At 34.4% G+C, this 23,559-nt stretch overlaps 1 pseudogene; it reads right to left on the bottom strand.

The window, feature by feature from the left end:
• Positions 1–18,305: 18,305 nt before the first annotated feature.
• LOC143679125 (tropomyosin-like) lies at positions 18,306–19,445 on the bottom strand (annotated as a pseudogene).
• Between the last annotated feature and the right edge of the window lie 4,114 nt (positions 19,446–23,559).

The raw sequence follows: 23,559 nt of genomic DNA, 5'->3' as shown, positions 1-23,559 counted from the left end.
GGGGAAAAAAAACCTCATGCATATCATACCCCTTACCCCTCCCTCTCATTGATCACTAGAATTTCCATCTACCCAATAGATTTTAATCTTTGTTCCCTCTATTTTTTTCTATACCACTTAACACTCCCTTTCATTGATCACTAGTATTTCAATCTACTTACTTTGTTTTAACATTTGTTCCTCCTATTATTTATTTGCTTTTAATTCATATTTTTACTCATCTGTCCATACCATAGATAAAAGGAGCATCAGACACAAGGTTTTCACAATCACATAGTCACATTGCAAAAGCTACATCATTATACATTCATCTTCAAGAAACGCTACTGGAACACAGCTCTACAGTTTAAGGCATTTCCCTCTAGCCTCTCTAATACACCTTAAACTAAAAATGAAATATCTATATAATGCATAAGAATAAACTTCAGGATAACCTCTCCACTCTGTTTGAAATGTCTAAGCCCCTGACAATTAATCTTGTCTCATTTTTCTTTTCCCCCTTTTGGTCAAGAAGGCATCTCAGTCCTGTGATTCTGAGTCCCAGCTCATTCTAGGATTTCTGTCTCACATTGCCAGGGAGGTTTACACCACTTGGAGTCATGCTCCACATAGATAGAGGAGAGCAGTGACTTTGCTTGCCATGTTGGTTGAGAGAGATAGGCCACATCTGAGCAACAAAAGAGGATCTCTGGGGGTGACTCTTAGGCCTAATTTTAAATGGGCTTAGCCTATTGAAAAGCTATACTTTGAATGATGATTTTCTCTGACATTTTCAGCATGTTTTCACTTAGTCATAAATCATTTCCAATTCTGGTATGCACAAATGAGTAAATGTTTCTTCTTTTTTACTTTCCTTTTCTTTGGTTTCCCATTACCCAGCCATTTATTCCAACAATGTTAGTCCCTGGCAATAAATAACTTGGTTATGGTTGATCCCACATGTCATTGATTTTCTTGGTCTATTTGATTTCATTGGAGTATATATTTAGATTACTCTTAAAAATGATCCTTATGGAACAATAAATTCCTGACTTGGCTATGTCATTCTTTATTTCAAACATTTGGCCAGTTAATATAATACAATTCCAGGTTGCAATGTCTTTTCTCCTATTCTTCAGAAAGCTAGATTAGCACAGAGCCTGCAGAGTCCCTGATTTGCACTGGGACCCTGGAGAAACAGTGCCTGAGACAGGCCAACCAAAAGATGGAAAGTAAATGCCCAAAGGCCCAAGGGTCATTACTCTGGACAGTGGTTTATAGACATTTGGCTAGGATCCATTTAAACATGCTTCAGGGAGTATGCTTTTGAAGAGTTTCCAAAGACCTGTTAATTCTTAAATTGTTACATTGTATTTGAGTTTCTGGTTTGTAATTTTCTGGATTTATTTCACCTTTATGTAATGGAGAAGAATTCTCAGAGTATTTAATTTAGGGGGACTTTTCCTGATGCAGCCTGAATATAAAATGAAGGCCAGACTGATGACCAGTGAATTACTCATATAAGTTTGGTTTGGAGAGAATCTCATGAACCACATCTTTGGGTGTTATGTTCTGTTTACATTTATTCCATATAAATTCATCTTTAGACCATAACTTCACTTGCACACAGGATAATATGATTACTACAAAATTGTTTTAGCACACTTTAGTTTGAATTGCACATTATAAATAAGCTCTCTTCCAGTTGAGAATAGTACAGTTAAAGTTAATAAAATTTCAGTTGAGTCCTGCTAAAATGTTCATTTAGCCTCCTCCAAATTCTTATCAAGAAATATCTCCATTTATGTTTGTTATCAACAATAAGAGGAATTCAGTATACATTAAACAAACTGCCCTCTTAAAATAAACTGGATTCATTTGTATCAACTAAGCAAATGTTGAAGCATAGCATGTTCTTCTACCACTAGGGGAAAATTGCACTTATGATGAAAAGTATAATTTAACATTAGAACATTTATGGCTAGTATGCTATAGCACACATAAAAGGTCATAGAAAATGTTTATTCAAACCATCAAAGAAAAAATTTTAAAATTCACCATATTTTTATATTGATAGAACAAAAATCAGGCTAAGAATTTGTGTTAGGAATGGCCCTTAAAAATGCCAATTTATCATCAGAATAACTTTGTTTCACCTAATGATTTGCAAAAAATTGAAATTTACTCCATCACTTTCATTAACTTTATGCTTTACTTTACTTTTCTTTTTCTTTTCCTATGTATTTCCTCATTGAAATTTTTTCTATCTATAAGCATGACAATGTTACTAGTTGCTAAACTGCTTAATCAAAGACTAAAAATGCTTGGCAGAATACTGTATAACACTATGGTATTTCATGCTATCACATGTATTCCTTATATTTCTGATTTGTGTAATGATTCAGTCATTATATAATTGACAAAAATGAAGTTTAAGGAGATTAAACTTTGAGTTCAATATTCCCAACTGCCTAGTTTATTTTATACTTCTCAAGGTTTCCAACTCTGTCTCTGTTGCCACTGTTTTAACCACTTATGCAGAAGTTCTCTAATATATATTTATTTTCATCACTTATGACTTCAATTAATTTTAATAACAATGATTTTTCTCACTTGAATCTATTTACATTTTCTTTTCACCTCTGCTAATAGCAGTAATCCTAATAGCATAGTCCCTCAGATAGCAGGATGGGATTTTAGAAGGCATTGTGGATTAAACATATCAGATCAGGGCAGGCCATGGTGGTTCAGCAGGCAAAGTTCTTACCTGCCATGATGAAGACCCAGGTTTGATTCCTGCTGCCTGCCCATGCAAAAAAAAAGAAAAGAAAAAAATTAAACCCATCAGATCGGGAGAACAAGCAAGAATATTGACCTATGGAATGTAGACCAAGTAAAACTGAAGTATACTTATTTCAAAATGATTTAACATCTGAGAATTCTGGACTATGTATTTATATTAACCACAAGTTAAAGCTTTACATCAATATTCAGGAAGATTGGGTGGTCCAGTAACTTGCTGAATAACATAATATTTCTACAGAGATAAGGATTCACAGTTCCCACCACTGCTTCACCCTATGACATCCTTCCATCATCCTACTCAGCTCTTATGCATGAGGTATGGCATCAAAGAGTGAGAATCCATATATCTCTCTTCTAATATCAGTAGTCTATTAATTATTGACTCTGAAAAATCACTGAGATTTTTTATTTGACTTTATTTTTTGGAAATTTTGGACTTTGAGTGATCATTTTTAAATAGTTCACAAACCAACTTACATAACAATTATTTAAAGCAATTGATATTATGTAAATATATGTGCTTAATAATAAACAGTATACCACTTCATTGAGAGATAATCAATATCAGTTGTAATAAGTAAAGGAAAATAACTGCTCCTTATTCATTCAATAGTATTTAGTTTCACTTAAGTGTTAAACACTCTTGCCTGGTAATTACTTTTCAATAGCTTTAAGAAATTAAAGTTTAACAATTTGAACAATTTAATCTTAAACATTTGCATCTCCTGATTAATTTTCAGATGATTCAGTGAAGTGTTCCAGATCATGCTGGGTGAAGGAAAGTTGATGCTATGGCTATGGCAATGCATTTTTAAATAAGCAAGACCAATATTAAAATGTACAGTGTGCAAGAAAAGTGTACAACAAAAAAAAAGAAATAAGAAATGATGACCCATCAAAAGGAAGAGGGTAAAAATACAGAAACCGCAATAAAGAATGCAGACACACTGAAAAAAGCCTTCAAAATATGTTCTTAAAAATGTTCAAGTAGATGAAAAGTACAGAGAAAGAACTAATGTATATCAGGATAGCAATGAATGAGCAATATGAGAGTCTAAGTAAAGAGTTAGAAATTTTAAAAATGAACCAAATAGAACTACTGGAGTTGAAGACCACAATAATTACAATGAAAAATGTACTTATAGTTTCAAGAACCCATTGGAGCTGGCAGAAGAAAGAATCAGTGAACTTGAAAACAAGACACTTGAAATGAGTCAGACTGAGGAGTAAAAAGAGAAAATAAACATAAAAGCAAAAATAGCTTAAGTCAACTATGGAACACCATAAAGGGCATCAATATATGTATAATGGGAGTCCCAGAAGGATAAAAAAGAGAAAAAAAAGGTAGAAGAAATGGTCAAAATCAAATAAATAATGACAGATAAATTCCCAAACTTAATAAAAGATTCAAATATGCAAATCCAAAAATCTCAGAGGACACCAAACAGGATAAACAGAAAGAAAAATAAACTCCATCATTATACTGATTACACTGTCACATGCTAAGGACAAGGAGAGAGTTCTGAAAGCTGCAAGATGAAAGCAACCTGTTATGTATGAGTTAATCTCAATTAGACTGATGTCAATTTCTCGGCAGAAACTAGGAGGCAAGAAGACAGTAGGTTGATATATGTAAAAGTGCTAAATATTAAAAAAAAACTGACTGCCAAACATTATATTTCTGAAGAGACACTTTCAAAAATGAGGGAGAGACAAATTTCTCAAAAAAACAAATGTTAAGGGAGTTCATCAAAATTAAACCTTTCCTACAAGCAATGCTAAAGGAAGTTCTTCATATTGTAACAAAAGGACACTAGATAGTGGTTAAAAGCAGCATCCAAAAATAAAGACCTGTGACAAGGGGAACCACTTGCATAATTATAAATGCTAGTACTATTGCATTATATTGTTTAGTATGAAATTTCACTTCTTAATTCCTACAGATGTTAAAATGCCAATGCATAAAAATAATTATAAATCTATGTTTTCAGGCATACATTGGACAAACATTTATGTGGAAACAAGGACAAAAATAGTAGGGTGGGTCATGGTGACTCAGCAGGCAGAGTTTTCACCTGCCATGCTAGAGACCCAGATTCAATTCCCAGAGCCTGCCCATGCACCAAAATAATAATAATAATAACAAATAATGGTAGTGGGATAGAGGAGTATAAGAAAAGTCTATGTATGCTATTGAAATTAATTTGGTATCATTTCAAATATGACTTTATTTAGGTTGTTACATTTTAACCCCATGATAACTACAAGGAAAATAGATGAAAAAAATATATTCAGATAGAAATGAGAAGGCACTAAATAGGGTACAACACAAGAAAGCTACTAAATATAAAGGTAAGGAGAAAATATAAGAGTGGGGAACAAAGTATAAGACTTAGAAATGCAAAATAACAAAATGGCAGGTCATAATCCTCTAGTATTAGTAAAGATTTTAAATGTAAATAAATTAAATTCCCCAATCAAAAGGTAGAGATTGACAGAATGGATTAAAAAGCATGAACCCACTATAAGCTATCTGCAATACTTACCTTTATTTCAAAGGTACACGTGGGCTGAAGGTGAAAGGATGAATAAAATACCATTGAAGTAGTAACCAAACAAAGTCGGGGGTGGCTATACTACTATTGAGTAAAATAAACTTTAAGTCAAAACAATTATAATGGTTGTGATGATTAGGTTCCTCTGTCAGCTTGGCCTGGTGATGGTGCCCAGTTGTCTAGTCAAGAAAGCACGGGCTTGACTGTTACTCCAAGGAGATGTCATGAAGTAAAATCACCTGTAAAGTTGATTGCATTTAAATATACAAACAAATAAAGAAAGTGTCTTCAGCAGTGAGATATGCTTAATCCAATTAGTGGAAGGTTTTTTAGAGGAGAATTGATGACTTCAGCCATCAGAAGACAGGACTTTCATATCCACTTCAACCAGCCAACTTCTCCTGGGGTATACATTGAAAACCTTCATCACAGTTGCCCTTGCAGCCTGCCCTATGGAATTGGGATCCATGCATGCACACAGTTGTGTAAGACACTTTTATAAAATCTCCTAATATTTAAAGATATCTCCTGTTTCTCCTGTATCCTTCAATAACCTTCACAAATAAAAGGGACAAAAATGGTCATTACATATTGATAAAGGAGATAATGCAACTGAAATATGTAGCAATTTTCAAAATATATGCACCTAACAGTAGATACAAATATGTACTGCAAATATTGATAGACTTTAAGGGAGAAATTTCTCATTCTACTTTAATAGTAGGAAATGTCAACATTTTTCTCTCTACAATGGATAGAGCATTTAGTGAAAAAAATCAATAAAGAAGCACAGAACCTGATAATACACTAAAACAACTAGACCTAATATATATATATAAAGCACTGCACTCAACAATACAGAAGAATACACTTTCTTCTCAAAAGCACATGGATCATTCTTGTGGATACACCATACATTGAGTAACAAAACAAAGCTCAATAACACCAAAAATATTGATATCATACAATGTATATTCTCTAACAAAAACAGGATGAAACAGAAATTCACCATCCCCAGTCTGAAATTTATTACTAAGCCACAGTAATCAAAACAGCATTATATTGGCACAAGGACAGCCATCTAGACAAGTTGATTTGAATTGAATTGAATTGAAAGCTCAAAAATCAACCTTCTCATTTATTGCAAACTCATTTTTGAAAAGATGACAAAGACCACTCAATTTGGAAAGAGCACTCTCTTTAAAAATGTTACTGAGAAAACTGGATCTCCACTTGCAAAAGAAAAAAGGAGGAACCTATCTCATATCATTTACAAAAATCAATTCAAAATAGACCAAAGACCTTAATACAGGAGATGAAACTATCAATCTCCTGGAGGAAAATGTTGAGAAACATCTTCAGGACCTTGTATTAGGCAATGGTTTCCTAGATTTAAATCCAAAGCACAAACAGCACAAAAAAAAGAAAGAAATGGATAAATGGGACCTCCTCAAAATTAAAAATTTTGTTCCTCAAAGGGCTATATCATGAAAGTAAAATGAACATCTACACAATGGGATAAAGTATTTGGATACCATATATCTTATAAATAATTAATATCCAGAATATATAAATAAAACCTTCAACTTGACAACAAAGAAACAAACAACCCAAGTTAAAAATGGGTAAAATACTTGAACAGCCATCTCTCCAAAGAAGATATTCATATGTCCAGAAAGTACATAAAAAAGATGTTCAACATCATTTCCTATCAGGGAAATGCAAATCAAAACCGCAATGAGACACCATTTCACAGCCATTAGAATGGAAGGTTTTATGGAAAAAAGAGAAAATAACAATTGTTGGTAAAGATGTGGAGAAATAGAAACACTCATTCAATGCTGGTGGCAATATAATATAGTGCAGCTGCTGTGGAAGATACTTTGGTAGTTCCTCAGAAAGGTGAGTATAAAACTACCATATGACTTGACAATGCCACAGTAGATTATACCAAAAAGAATTGAAAGCAGGATATCAAACAAATATTTACAAACTATTATTTAAAGCAGTATTATTCACAATTGGCAAAAGATGGAAGAAACCCATGTCCATCAACCTATAAATGGATAAACAAAATGCTGTATACATTCAATGGAATGATATTCAGCCATTACAAGAATTGAAGTCCTGATACATATGACAACATGGATGAACCTGGAAGACATCATGTTGCCTGAAATAAGCTAGACATAAAAGGAAAAACATCACATGAGCATACTGATTTGAAACAAGTAGAATAAGCCAACTCATAAAGTCACAACCTAGGCTATAGAATAACAGGGGACTGGGTAATAGGAAATGGAACACTAAGGCTAAAACTGTACAGTGTTCTTATTTAGAATAATGGAAATATTTGGTAATGGATGGGGATGATGTTAGCACAACACTGTGAAAACAATTAACTACTGGAATACATATCTGAATATGATTAAAAAGGAAAATGTTACATTGTACATAGGGTAGCTTTTTTTTCCAAAATCCATGGAACTATATAGATGTTGAACCCTGAGGTAAATTATGGACTTTATAGTACAATTTAAAAATCTGTTATCATTGGTAGTAACAAATGTTTCACACTTATGCAAGTTGTTGTTGGTGGGTTTGTGTGTGGGATTCCTGTATTTTATGCTTGATTGTTCTGTAAACCCACAACTTCACTAATAAAGAAAACAAAATAAAGTAATTAATTCACAGTATTTTCATACAAGAAGAGACATAATAAAAAAGAAAACAGTTTAATTCTATAAATAAAACAGTTAATATTAATATTCTATTCATGTCCATATATTATTGATGTAAAGTTTACATTATTGTGTTCATGCTGCACATTTTTCATCTAAATTCATGTTTGTTTTTTAGTTTCAGACAGTTAACTCATGTGCATAATTATACTTACCCAACTAAACTATAGTAAAGCAACAAGAACATATGAAAATTCATTACTTTGGGAATTTCTTATGACCATAATACAACAAATACTTTGCTTTTGATTTTCTTATTTTGTTGTGTTTCCCACTTGGTAGCAAACTTTTTGACCCTGTCTCCATTTAATGTAACTCCATTTTCCCACTAACTGATGTACTATTTCCTCAGTCATTTATCCCTGTATGGGCAGATGTTATACCTCAACTATTATACCTAAAATGATCGATGGTTTTTTAGTGGGGATAGGGATTGTCTCTTATGATTTTGGGGATGAACAAGGCTAAATTCTCTAGGGCAGGCTATGAATTGCTACTTACAATGAATGTTTTCAATGAATTCCCCCAGAAGAATCTGGATGGCTGCAATTGTGATGAAAATTTTCTCTTCTGACTGCTGAAGTCATTTTTCCCTTAAAGATCTTCAGTTGATTGGATGAGATGTATCTTATTGTTAAAGGGAATCTCCTCATTTGGTTATAGATGTACTCATTCTTATATGCAATCAACTTACTTGTGATTTAAATCCATGAAATGTCCTCAAAGTAGCAATTAAACAAGGGCATGCATGACCAGGCAACTGTACATTATAACCTGGCCACATTGACACACGAACTTAATGATTACAAGCATCAAATCCTTTTTTTTGAAGGCAGCACACAAATAGCATGGAACAAAAAAGCTAGAAACTGCCTCAAAGATTAACTGTTCCTTTGTTATCAGGAATTCAATGCATGAGGATAATAGGATTTAGATATTTCATGCAACTAAAAATAAAATACAAGCTCTACCACTCAAAAAATGATTTACAAACATAATTTTGTGGGCTATCAAGATGTAGTAGATAGAGTACCTGCAAAGAAACACCTAAGTCAAAGCCTTCAATTCAATACTATAGTAGGCAGTGAACTTTAATTTTAAAAAATTTTAGTGATAATTTTATGAAAAATTTTAGGCCTAACAGGAAGGTAGGTGAAAGATTATGATATTTTGAGGTCATGAAAAAGTTAAGCCTATAGCTTAAAGAATAATTTAAAGCTACTGTGCATGACCAATAAATTCAACAATCTAGAATGGTGAATTTCTTGATGATATTAATTATAAAAGTACATTAAAAATAAAGACACACAATTTTAATAAACATATGTACTTTAAAGAAATGGAATTTTTTAATTCAAATCTTTTCACAAGGAATCCCCAAGTCCATATAGCTACATTTGTGAATTCTGCCACACATTAAAAAAATATCAATTGTACAAAACAGTTCCAGAATAAAAAGAATAAAAGAGAATGGACAGTATCTTAGCTAATTCTATTAAGCCAGTATTTCTCTAATATTCAAAAAATATAATTTCATTTCTTTACATTGGTTAGATGTTACTCCTTAGAAAACCACATCACTGGTAAATACAGTAAATACAGTTCTTTCCTTCTTCCTGTCCAATCTGGATGATACATTTTTTTAAATAAGTGAGATTAGAAGATTTGAAGAATAACTGAGTCAAGGATTAATAAATGATTATGACTAGTGAATCATTACATTAATGCCTATTGCTTTCCAGTATATTATAAAATAGCCAAAAGTAAATAATTAAATCTACTGAAACTTACTGAATTGTAACCCAGATGTCTTGAACTTTGATAATGATTGTATCTTCACTTTCTTATTATAAAAGCCTTATAATTACTTGTGATGGGCTGTGCTTGAATACTTTACCCTGTCCTACAACTTTGAACTCCTGTGATCACTAGACAGCCCCAAAACATTTATTAAGGAAAGAATTTGAATCAACCAGAACTAACCCATTATAATTCCTAAGCTATTTTACTAAATAAAGCTAGACCAAACCAAAATGGGCCTATCTGATACGCACAGTAGATTAAACCTATTGGAGACCTACACCTCATTATAATAGTAAAAATCACACCCACCATAATTTTAAGGCCACCATTTTCTTGCATGTGTTCTGTGACTAGATATGTAATCATTATGAGCATGCTCAATAACTTGATTATGTCCAATGTTATCAACACAAGTCATTATGCAAATTATCCTAAACCTGCATCTTTTTTTGTACTACAAAACTGAGTTAATGCAGTTGGCAGAGACAGATTTTAGGCCCATAGTCCATCTGTTCTTCTTGTGTCATGCTTGGCAATTAACTCTTCCTTTGAAACCCTGATGCATCAGAAATTGGTCATTTGTGCACATCGGGCAGAGAACCCTTGTATTTGGTCAGTAAAGATGGATATGACAAAAATATTAAAAATTGATTACAAAGATTACTTGTTGCAAGTAACTGAAATTGAATTTTTAAATGACATTATAAAATGATCATACACATATTTTATATTTGATATTTAACATATAATACTTAATGAGATTTGACAAAACATGTGCAAAGTTTCTACATGGAAAATTACATAATTTTGATGAAGGAAATTAAAGAACACCTTAATAAATGGACCAACATTCTGTATTCATAAATGAGACAACTCAACACTTTTAATATGCAATTTATACCATCCTCATACAATAGTTTTTCATTCCTTAAGTGAAACAGGAAGGCTAGAAAGAGTTGAAGTCTAGTGCTTCCTTTCCTCCAAAGTAAGTTAGGCTCTGGAAAAACCCACCTTGGTTAGGCTGGAGAGAAATGCTCTCCCTTCAGAGTAGGAATTCATTAATGAGAACAGATTGTCCTTAATTTATTTCAAAATGGCCACTTTTCCACCACCTGGTAGAAAGATAAGATTGTTATCAGAAATTCAGAGTGAGGATCATATGGGTACTTTGGGAGAAGATTCGTGTAACTGTCATGAGTGTCTAAGGCTTGGCCATCTGGGAGTTTTTCCTCTCATGCTAGCCTGTGCTTGGACTCGAGCAATTTGTCATTTACCCTTTAGTTTGTCCTCTCAAGACTGACTACAGCTGTGGTTTCTGCTCCAGGTAAACTATATTATTTGTATCTGCCTATCTCTCTTTTTCCAGGAGATAGTTTTTCTTGGAAGCTCAATTTTAGGAATCATCTAAGATTTGTTGATATGCAGCTTTTCAGCTTTTTTTCTTATTGAGAGGGTAGGAGTGATGACTTTCCAAACTCTACACATCAGTACTGAAACAGTTCATTATCATTCAATGTATTTACAAAATATTCTAGGATTGTATATTCCTTAAATAAGATACTTGGCAGAATATTCTTTTGATTTTCAAATGTATATAAAATCACTAACTGTTAATGCTACCTTAAGTTCATAGTTATTTACACACATTTATGTTGACATACACATGCCTATATATTTTCCCTGAATTTTTAAAAAATATTTTTTGAGAAATCTCCACACATATACAGTCCAACAACATCATACAGTAGCTCACTGTATCATCACATAGTTGTGTATTCTTCACCACGATTACTTTTAGAACATTTGCATCACTCCAGAAAAAGAAATAAATGTAAGAAAAAAGGACTCACATATCCCATATGCTTGCCCTCCCTCTCATTTATCACCAGTATTTCAATCTACCCAATTTTTATTCATCACCCCCCATTGTATATTTATTTTTTATCCTTAAATTTTTCTACTCATTTTATTCTCTGGATAAAAGGAGCACCAGACACAAAGTTTTCACAATCACACAGTCACATTATAAAAATTTTATAGTTACACAATCACTTTCAATTATCAAGGCTCATAGAAAACAGTTCAACTGTTTCAAGTACTTCTCTTTATCCCCTCCAATACACCAAAAACTAAAATGGGATATCTATGTAATGCATAAGAATAACCTCCAGGATAGTCTCTCAACTGTTTGAAGTCTCTTAGGCACTGAGATTTTATTTTTTCTCATTTATCTCTTCCTCCTTTTTGTCAAGAACTTTTTCTCATTCCTATGATACTGAGTTCTGGCTCATCCCAGAGAGTCAAGTACCACATTGCCAGGGAGATTTGCACCCTTGGGATTCATCCCATATAGGGAGAAGGACACTGAGTTCAACTGTAAAAGTTGTCTTCAAGAGAAAGGCCACATCTCAGCAACAAAAGAGGTTTTCTGAGGGTGAGTCTTAGGCATAATTGACAATAATTAGCTTCTTTTTGTGCAGGAATTAGCTTCATATGGGCAAGCCCCAAGAATGAGGGTTCAGCCTATTGAATTTGTTGTCCCCATTGCTTGCAAGAATAATAGGAATTCCCCAGAAGGGGAAATGTAATATATCCTCCTTTCTTCCCAGTCCCCCAGTTACTGCCTCAATTATTCTGGGATATATCAGGGAATCACACTAACCATATGAACAAACAAGATTTCACATCCTATTCAAGATTCCATATAATTATTATGTTCATGTAAACTGACTACCAAAAATATAAATTTTGCACAAAATAAATGTGCTGGTTTGAAAGGATGTATGTCCCCTAGAAAAGCTATGTTTTAATCTAAATCCCATTTCATAAAGGCAGAATAATCCCTATTCAATACTATATGTTTGAAACTGTAAGCAGATGATCTCCCTGGATTGTGATTAAATCAATAGTGGTTGTTAAACTGGATTATGTGATGACATGTCTTCACCCATTTGGGTGGGTCTTGATAAGTTTCTGGAGTCCTATAAAAGAGGAAACATTTTGGAGAAAGGAGATTCAGAGAGAGCAGAGAATACTGCAGCACCCGGAAACTGTCCCTTTGGTTTTGGACAAACTTAAAGTTTAAAAACATGGGCCATATGAACCCTTACCCAGTATTCTGACTTATCTTAGTCTTATACAGATCAGCTTCATTTATATTTCTAGATGAGCTCTGACCAGTTTTCAGCTTTTTTAACAGTTACCACACGGGATAATGGTGACTTTCATAGCTTCAATGCTCTAACACTGAGTCTCAGGTGTCACATAAATACCCAAAGTTCCCAGGAATAAGTAGGTTATAGACAAATAGCTCGGTTGCTCAGAATTAAGAAATACCAGTTACAACTACTAAATATATGTGACTTCTGTAACAGCTTACAATCTAGGAATCTATACAAAAAGCACCAACCTGATAACACATGCTCTCAAATTCAATTTTCTGAGTTTGATTTGTATAGTTAGTTCCTGTGATTGAGGCATCATAATACTTGTCTTTTTGCTTCTGACATTTCAATCAATATACTGTTCCTACTGTTCTGTCACCTAGTTACATTTCTCATAAGCTCACTCCTTCTTGCAGCCACTCAGTAATCCTTTGTATGTAAACATTACAGTTCCCCTTCCATTCCTCATTCATTGTAATCTTAGACCACCTACAACATTGAAAATCATGAACACTGCTGCCATAAACATCAGTGTGCAAATATCCATTCATGTCCTCAACTCTCCGTTTCTACAGGTATATACCTAGCAATGAGGTTGCCAAGATCATATGTCAATCTTGCCCTTAGATTTCTGTGGAACCACCACACTGCCCTCCAGAGGGCAAGCCTGAATAAAAACATCTCTTAATCCAAATTTCCTCTAACACTTGTTTCTCTCTGCTCATTTTTAAGCAATTTTATTCACACATGATACAATCCAACCTAAGTAAATAGACATGTCTTCACCAAAATAATCTATATGAAGACATCTCCTTTTCTTCTGTAAAGAATCCATACTCTGCCCAATGCCCCCTGCTTTTTGACATTTAGTTTTGGCATAATACCTTTGGTACATTCATTGGAAGCATATAACAATGTCCACTGTTGACTATAGACCCTAGATTAAATTGGTTGTACTTTTTCCTGTGTACCACACATTCTCAACATCTTGCAATGTTGACATTCATTTATTCTCACTCTTGAAAAAAAGTTTTCATATTTGTACCTTAAATCAACATCATTGTCCACTCTAAGAATTCCTAGGTTATAATTTCTTAGTCTTTATCATTTATTTTTCCTTCTGGTTTCATACATGCCCTCAGCCCTTCTTCCTCAACTATATTTACATTCACCTTCATGCAGTGTAAATATATTATTGTACTGGCATCAGATAATATTGTGTTATACATTTCTGAATTTTTACATTCAGTTCTGTTGCATAGTCTTTATTCCTTCCACAGCAAATGTCCAATGCCTACTCTCTAATTCCTGATAACCTGCATCCATTACTTTAACTCTCAAAGTTCATTCATTAATGTCAGTTCATATTAGTGAGACAAAAAATTATTTGTCCTTTTATTTCTGGCTAATTTCACTCAGCATAATGTTTTCAAGTGTCATTTACATTGTTACATGCTTCATGACTTCATTCAGTTTTACAGCTGCATAACATAATATTCATTGTATGTAAATGCTACAGCTTGTTTAGTGACTCATCCATGAATGGACATTTGTGATGTTTGCATCTCCTGGCAATCATAAAAATGCTTCTATAAACATTGCTGTGCAAATGTGATTTGTGTCCTTGTCTTCAGCGCCTCTGAATACATACCCAGTAATAGGATTGGTGGATCATATGACAATTCTATTCTTAGCTTCCTATGGAAAACCAAACTGCCTTGCAGAGCAGTTGTAACACTTTGCATTCCCACTGACAGTGGATAAGTTCACCTCTTTCTTTGCATCCTCTCCAGCTTTTGTCATTCTCTGTTGTAGTTGTTTTTTTTATAATGACCATTCTAGTGGTTGTGAAATATGTCATTGTGGTTTTGATTTGCATTTCCCTAATAGTCAGTGAAGTTGAGAATTGTTTCATAAGCTTTTAGCCATTTATATTTCCTCTTCTGAGAACTGGCTGTTCATGTCTTCTGCCCATTTTTTAATTGGATTGTTCAACTTTTTGTTGTTGAATTGAAGACTCTCTTAACATATCCTGGGTACTAAACCCTTATATGCCAATATAAGCTTCCAAATATTGTCTCCCATTATGTAGACTGACTTTTATTTTCTTGGCAAAGTTCTTTGATGCACAATGTGTTTAATTTTAAGGCTATCTCATTTACCTATTCAGCTTTTCAATGTTTGTGCTTTGGGTGTAAGAGCTAGGAAACTGCCTTTTGTTATAAGATTTATAATATATTTTCTTCTAAAAGTTTCATGCTCTTATTCTAATGTTTAGGTCTTGATCTATTTTGAGGTAGGTTTTGTGTAGGGTGTGAGATATGTATCCTCTTTCTTTTCTTGTTTTGTGTATGGATATGCAGTTCTTTAATCACCATATATTGAAGAGGCTTCTTTAGTGTTCTCAGTGTTTGCTTCATGTATTTTAGAGCACTTTGGCTTTGCACATAAGCATTTCTGATTTATGTCTTCTTGTTGAATTGTTCCTTTATTAATACATAATGCCATACTTTGTCTCTTCTAATTGTTTTACAATTGTTCAAAGTTAATATAGCTACCCCTAATATTTTCTGATTGTCATTTGCATGAGTTATCTTTCCCAACTCTTTCACTTTATACCTGTTTTCGTCCCTGGGTCTAAAGTGAGTCTCGTGTAAATAGCATATAGATGGGACCTGCTTTTTAATCCATTCTGCCAGTCTAGGTCCTTTGATTGGGGAGTTTAATCCATTAACATTTAATGTCATTATTGTAAAAGCAATACTTTTTTCTACCATTTTATCTTTTGCATTTTAAATGTCATATCTAATTTTTTCTCTTTTTACCTTTACTTATAATAATCATATCTACACTTTTTTTCCAGACCTCTTTTTCCTCCCTTTTCCTACCAGCCTTCAGTGCTCATTTTAGTATTTCTTTTGCAGCCAGTCTACTAGTAACAAATTTTCCCAACAATTGTCTAAAAATATTTGAATCTCCTCTTCATTTTTGAAGGGCAGGTTTGCTGGGTATAGAAATCTTGGTTGGCACTTTTTCTCTTTCAGATACTTAAATATATCATATCTCTGCTTTCTTGCCTCTTTGGTTTCTTCTGAGAAATCCACACATAACCTTGTCAAGCTGCCATTTATGTGATGCATAGCTTTTATCTTGCAGCTTTCAAGAGTCTCTCATTGTCTTTGATGTTTCACAATCTGATTACTAAATATCTTGCAGTATGTCTATTCGGATCTATTGTGTTTGAGATTTGCTGCAATTGTATGGATCTGTAATTTTACATTTTTCATAAGAGATAGGACATTTTCAGTGATTATTTCCTTGGTTAGTCTTTCTGCCTCTTTTCCCTTCTCTTCTCCTTCTAGGAAACCAACAACATATATGTTCATGTGCTTCATATTGTCACCCAATTCCCTGAAAGTAACTCAATTTTCCCACTCTTTTCCCTGTATTTTCTTTTGTGTTTTAGACAAGAGGTGTCCAGTCCTCTAGTTCACTAATCCTTTCTTCTTCCTCTTCAAATCAGTTGCTTTAGGTGTCCATTGTTTTTTATCTTTTCTATTGCCACTTTCATTCCCATAAGTTCTGCAATTTGTTTTTTCAGGCTTTTGAGTTCTTTATTTTCACACAGTGTCTTCTTCTTTAAGGTGGGGTTTGCAATTTTGCCTTTTTAGTTTTATATTTTTAGCTGTTATAAGGTACCAAAGGCTAAAAGAAATATCATAACAAAAATAGCATAATGATCCAGCACTCATATTCACCTGTTAAACCCAACCTTCTCTGTATAACTCCACCAGTACCTTTTATCTTTCTCCCACTCTTTAGAAGCACTTGGGCTAGGTCCATTCTAATTTTTTCATATTGGAAGGGGCTGTTGATAATATAGAATAGTGGGATGAAACTAGGTGATGTTCTGAAAGGTTTTCCCTTTGGCATTTCAGGACTTATCTGATCTGACTTTTGTTTTTAGGGTTAGAGGGGCTGCTTCTTTATTTCAAAAAGAAATTTTGTCAATTTTCAGTATCAAGATATTTTCATTATTGGTTTCTCTTTTTCCTAATATGTCCCCCAAAAAGACCACACCAAAAGAAGGTACATCTTAAGCCAATAAGCAACAGGATGCACAGCTAACAGACCTCACATAAACTTCATCCAAAAGGTTGCACTGTGTGGGGAAAATAATTGTAAAACATCAGCCTACCACCAGCCCAGACTGTAGAGATGGTGTGGCTACTACTCCCCACCTCTAAAAAGACAAAATTTCAAAATGATTTAAAATATTTAAAGAGTTTTGCATATAAGCTATTCAAGATTTCTCCAGCACTGGCTAATAAGAAGCATGAGATGGCACTTTTAGAGACAGCAGATTCAGACCCATAAAAGGGTGATGAATTGTTTTGTAGGCAAAATCATTGGCAAAAGTGCAATTTTCTTTTCTTTCTTTTTTAAAATGTAGGCAGGAGAGTGCATCAGTGGTCACCCCAACATAAGTGGCAAATGATTCATTCTGTAGAAGTTGGAAAGGTTGTTGAGAAAGGACCAGGAAAGGATTTGGTCTCAGAGGTCTAACCATATTGATTTGGTCACTTCTGATGAGAAAAAATACAAGCAATAATAAATTTTCCCTAAGATACCTTAAAGCTAAAAACCTCAACAGTAAATTTTTCTTTTTTTAATCCTTTTTTTAGGTTAACTCTTAGAATCAGGAGGTTTGACTGGTGCTTTGTATAGAATAATGAGATTTCCCTCAATGAAATCTTTCCTTGGGTTATGTTTGGTACTCAGTGAGGCATGCTCATACCTCCTTCACTCCTCTTTGGAGAGACCAATATATTTGAGGCTGAAAAATTACCTTCCAGAAATGATAAAGGGATTAGCTTACTACTTCAGAGCTATGGAATTATTTGGAATGTTTTGCAAATAGTTGCTACAACAACAAAAAGTGAGATAATTACAATATGTATACATCACAATGTGCTTTTAAAGACACTTGCATTGTGCTCACATTCCCTTAAATGTTGTTCTGAAAGGTGCTCAGCCCCTAGCCCAGCTACAATCTCTGGGAGAGGCATAGAAAGTTTTGTGTGAAAGACATGTGGCTGGGATAAATGGGTGGGTGTGAGTGGGGGTATATGGTGAGAGAAAAAAACAGCCTTCCAGTTAAATATCAGTACTCAGTTTTCAGGTCAACTGTGTTCAGGCTGCCTCAGGTGGATTCATGGTCAAAGGAAGGAGCAGAGGCAGGGTGGTACTGGGGTGCTCTACATCTCATTCAGGTCAAGCAGAGTCTGGTCCAGCATTCTGTGCGTATAGAGATGCTTCTTTTTAGTGCATTTCAGTTTATCTTCCAAATCATCAATTTCTTTTCCAGCTCAGCTACCAATCTCTCAGCAAATTTGGCACAGGTCCCTGCCTACTTGAGTTTGTCAGTGTTCTAGTTTGCTAGCTGCTTGAATGCAATATACCAGAAATGGAACAGTTTTAACAAGGGGAATTTAATGAGTTGCTAGTTTACAGTTCTAAGGCTGAGAAAATGTCCCAATTACAACAAGTCTATAGAAATGTCCAGTCACAGGCATCCAGGGAAAGATACCTTGATTCAAGAAGTCTGATGAATTTCAGGGCTTCTCTCTCAAGTGAGAAGGAACATGGAAAACACAGTCAGGGCTTCTTTTTCAGCTGGAAGGGCACATGGTGACCATGACATCATCATCTGCTGGTTTTCTCTCCTGGCTTCTGGTTTCATGAAGCTCCCCAGGAGGCGTTTTCCTTCTTCATCTCCAAAGGTTGCTGGCTCATGGACTTTCTGTATCTCATGGCTATATCCTCCTGCTCTTTCTGAATCTCTCATTCTCCAAAATATTTCCTGTTTTATAGGACTCTAATACACCAATCAAGACCCTCGCAAATGGGTGGAGATGTGTGGTCCCTTAATCCAGTTTAACAGCCACTCTTGACTAAATCACATCATCCAGGGAGATGATCTGATTACAGTTTCAAACATACAGTATTGAATAGAGATTATTATACCTTTATGAAATGGGATTTATATTAAAACATGGTTTTTCTTAGGGGGTATGCTTCCTTCAAACCAGCACAGTCAGTAAGAATCTTTATCTCTTCTTCATATTTATCTTCTTTTTGAAAGTGCTTTTCTTCAGGAGCACTCAGACACTTTAGGTTCTGGTCCATCAGTCTGATCTCCTCATCCAGCTCTCAGCAATAGGACTCTGTCAGCTCAGCTTGTTCCTTAGTGCATTCCAAATCCCCTTCAATAATCACCAACTTATGAACCACCTCCTCATACTTCCAATTTGTCTCTTCTGTGATGTGTTTAGCTTCTTTGATTTGGATTTCTATCTTTTCTTCATCTTTTATACCTGGTTTTCTATAACCTTCATACATCTTTTGCTCTCATCATCAGCTTTCTCTGCTTCCTCCAGCTTTTGCAGAGCAGTGACCAGGTGCTCCTAAGCATGGTGCATCTCCTCTTTATCCAGCTGGATCTGTTGGTTCAAGGATGCCACTTCAGCCTCAGCCTGGTCCTGGGCTGCTTTTCTCCTTCCACTTCCAACTGGAGGCACTCAACTCTCTTTTGAGCACCATCAGCTTCCTGTAGTAGAAGCTGTATCTCACATTTCACAAGCTTAATTGTGGTGATCGTGGCCATGGTGCCCACCCAACAAGTGCTCATGCTCCACTTTTTGCCTTCTCCATTTGGCTTTGCATGCCCTTCTCACTCTAACTTCTGCCTGCTCCAAATTGCTGATTAGATTTTTGATGAGATTTTGCATATCTGTTTAAACATCCTCATTTAGTCACTGTTTCAACTCCTATATAATTCAAGTGTTGGTTTGTTCCTTTGACTGGGCCATATCTTCAATTTTCCTAGTATGACTATTTTTTTGTTGGCCTCTTGGCATTTGATTTCCTTAGTAATTTGTTCTGGAGATTTTTTCATTCTTTTACCTAGGGTTTTATTGCTGGATTGCTTTGTTCTTTATCCATTCTTTGACATTCGGTTCAACTTATTCTAGAAATCTTGCATAGGCTCTGTTTAACTCATCAGAAACTTTCACTTCTTGCTTTTCTGTTTTTTGCTCTGCCTATATGGAGTCTTTTGTGAGGAAGCTGTCCTCAGGTATTATAGATCCAAGTCAGATTTTCCCAGAGTAGACAAGCCCATGCCTCAGGAGGAAAGAGTAGCCATCATCAGTTTTCCCTGAGGGTGAGATCAAACACGTTGTTATACATTCCTTTGAATCCCCTAGACTCTCTGCTTTTCCTATCCTGCTCAGCATGGGGTGCTTGTCTGCCTGCAAATTCCCACCAGTTTAAAGTGATGTGGTGCCTTTAATTTCAGCAGATTCTTCCTGCCAGAGGCCTCTTTGAGACAGAGGTGATGTAGTAGTATGGTTCTCATTGTTTTCCAGCCCCTGGGACCTGAATTCATTGAAGGAGGTATTTCACTTGACTTGGGCACCACACCCCTTTTCTTGGGAAAGATCTACCCTTTAGGGAATTAACCCCTTTCACCTGACTGACTAGTTACTTTTTCTCTCAGACATATCTTAATTCTGCCCTTGCCTTGGGCAGTGCTGGAGTCTGGGAGTGTCTGCAGTTCTATCTGAACAGCTGTTATAAAGTAAAGCAAAAAGCTTTTTCAGACCTGGGACCTCAATCCTTGGGTTTCCTGATCAGAGCTTGATTTGGTACATGGCTGTATGTATCACCAGTCTCTATGTGACCCATTTTTAGGGGTCCAGCCTTTCTCCAGTATTTTATAATGTCCAATTCTAAAAGCCTCTGTTTTTTTTTATCAGCCCTGCCCCCTCTTTGATGGGGTGAAAACTCCTAGTTCCTTTAGTGTTTATTCTGTTTATCTGTGCTTGGGAGCTGTTTTTTAGTAGTCAGAATTTGTCAATTAATTCTGCAAATGGAGCTTGGTTGAGGTAATCCTTTGCTACCAGTAAAGTTTGTTTCCTTTTGCTTGTCATGCCAGGGGTGGTGGCTCACCAGATTCCTTGACTTAAGGAACTTACCATTCTGTGTGGGATCTTAGCTTTTCCACCAGTTTCAGACTGCTGTATCCTGTATGTTTGGTCACTGATGTGCCCCAGCAAATGTCCTGTTCCATTCCTGACTATTTACTAGCTGCTCTGGAGGATGAACCAAATTATAGAACTTATAATGCTGCCATCTTGCTCCACCTCCACATATATCTTTAAACACACTCAAACACATATAATACTCAAGCACATGCACATGCATATCTATATTCAATTTCCCTTCATAGCCCTTTCTAATATATTGAATAAAGTGGGTTTCAGGAAAGGAATAGTGGAAATGCATGAGAAAGTAAACCAATCTTACAAAATAAAATAAAACACGAAGAACATTGCAAAGACTTGCATGAATAGTCTGCTTTAAAGTAAGTGATAAGATAAACTCAACTCTGTTCTCTTCAGATTCTACAAGCACTGTCCTTCTCTCTTACCCTGGGGAGAGAAAATAAGACAAATGGAGCAGAAAAACAAAACAAAACAAAACTATGATAAAATATTAGTTCTGTATTGTACTATTATTACAATTTTAAATATTTCCCTAATAATTGCTAATAACTAGTAACCCAAAATGTATAATAGCTTTAAACATTAAATGGGTATAATTAAATTTCTAAAAATTTCTTCTAATCATCATAATAACAACTCTTCTGTGTTAATAAGGAAAATCTTAATGTTCTTCTGACACTCTCCTGGCACAATGGATGACAGAGAAGAGTTCAATAGTCATTAAGTTTGTATTATAAACCATGGTAAACAACAACAAAAATGGTCTTTGAGGAGCATCATCAAATACAGAGAAGTGGTGGAAAAACAAATATATATATATACAATATTCCATCAGTGCCATTAAATAACAGCATATCTGAATCTCTTATACAATGTCCCTAAAGAAATAAATAAAAGGCATAAAAGCTTTAATCTAGTCTAAATTTGTATGTATCAGTTCATCTGGGATATTTTTCCTTTCACTTATATTCTGGAGGTCATTCAGAAAATATGGATAGTAGTTTTAGGACAATATAAGATTTATATCCTGTATTTGTTTTTGAAAAAGACCTTTTAAGCATGGGATGCAAGGTGTGAGCTTTAGAATTATTCAGGCATGGCACAGATAGCATACTTTCACTAGTACAAATAAAACCTTGGGCTTTGTTCTTATTTTAAAAACAGAGGTAATAATATAATCCTCATCAGGTCATAGTAAAGATGAAATTAGTTGGCATGTGAAAAGTACATAACAAAGTGCATAGAATATATTATTTAATTTATGATATTTCAACATTTTATTCAGAATTAATCAAATATTTAAGCCCATGACTTTCACTTTTACATTTTTTCATTATAATACATATGAAAAATAGTTGAAGAATCTGAAAAACCAGATACAGCTTCTGTTGTTGGAATTTCACACTGTCCATATCCTGTCATGAGCTAAGTCATAATTTCCACTTCTCAACATTAATTTTTTCGTCAATAATCTTCATTCTTCTTCAAGGATCTGATAAAGGCTTACAAATAATGCCTAACAGACTCTTTCTTTCAGGCTTTGATTTGTAAGGAAAGAGGGAATTTTGGAAGAGACTCTGAGAGTTAGGAAAAAGGTATACAGGAAATTCTTTCAAAAAACCCTGCATATCTTTGCATGTGTTCACATATTCACATATGAGGGTTTGTGTGTGTGTGTGTGTATGTTAGTGTTTGTCTGTTAGAAGAAAGGGGAGGGTTGGGGAAAGAGAGAGACACAAAGAGATAGAGACACACAAAGAGAGAGACAGAGAGAAATAGTGAGTGGATTTGCATACAGCACAAGGAAATTTTGAGCATTAAAATTAGAATGGAAATGATATGAGGATGGTTACAGTAAATATTTTCCAACTATTTTGTTTTCTAACAGAATTTCAAGTAACTCATCATAATCCTAAGAAATGTTTTAAAGTATCTTTTCCCACATGAGTTGTTTTTTCCAAATTTATATTCAATAATTTTAGGTACATCAGGACAGAATCCATATTCCAGAACTCCTGAGGTTTGCATGAAAATTGGTGAAATATTTTAAACTAAGAAATTAGCTTGTACAGTTTTAGTTCCTTATGTATTCTGAAATGTTCCTATAATTTTAATGCAAATTCACTCCTAGATCCCTTTCTCTTTCTTAACTCTTCATATTATTTGACATACACAGAAGACAGTTGGATATTCTCCATTTATAAGTACTTTATAAAGCTGTATTTTGAATAAAGTTTTAATGAAATAAATTTTGAATACCAATAATCAAGTTTTTTCCTTATTATCATCTAAGATTTATTTAAAAAGCAAGCCAATTAATTTATGACAATGATGGTATCCCATGTTATTGCACAACTGTTTATCTTCAGCAAAACATTTTCAGGGAGGCTATTTTAGGGACTTGACTAAAACTAGAATCTTAAGCCCTTTTTAAAGTACATTT

This window comes from Tamandua tetradactyla, chromosome 4 (assembly GCF_023851605.1).
Source record: "Tamandua tetradactyla isolate mTamTet1 chromosome 4, mTamTet1.pri, whole genome shotgun sequence".
Lineage (NCBI taxonomy): Eukaryota > Metazoa > Chordata > Mammalia > Pilosa > Myrmecophagidae > Tamandua > Tamandua tetradactyla.
Note: the sequence above shows the minus strand (reverse complement) of the source record. Positions and strands in the feature narration are given on the sequence as shown.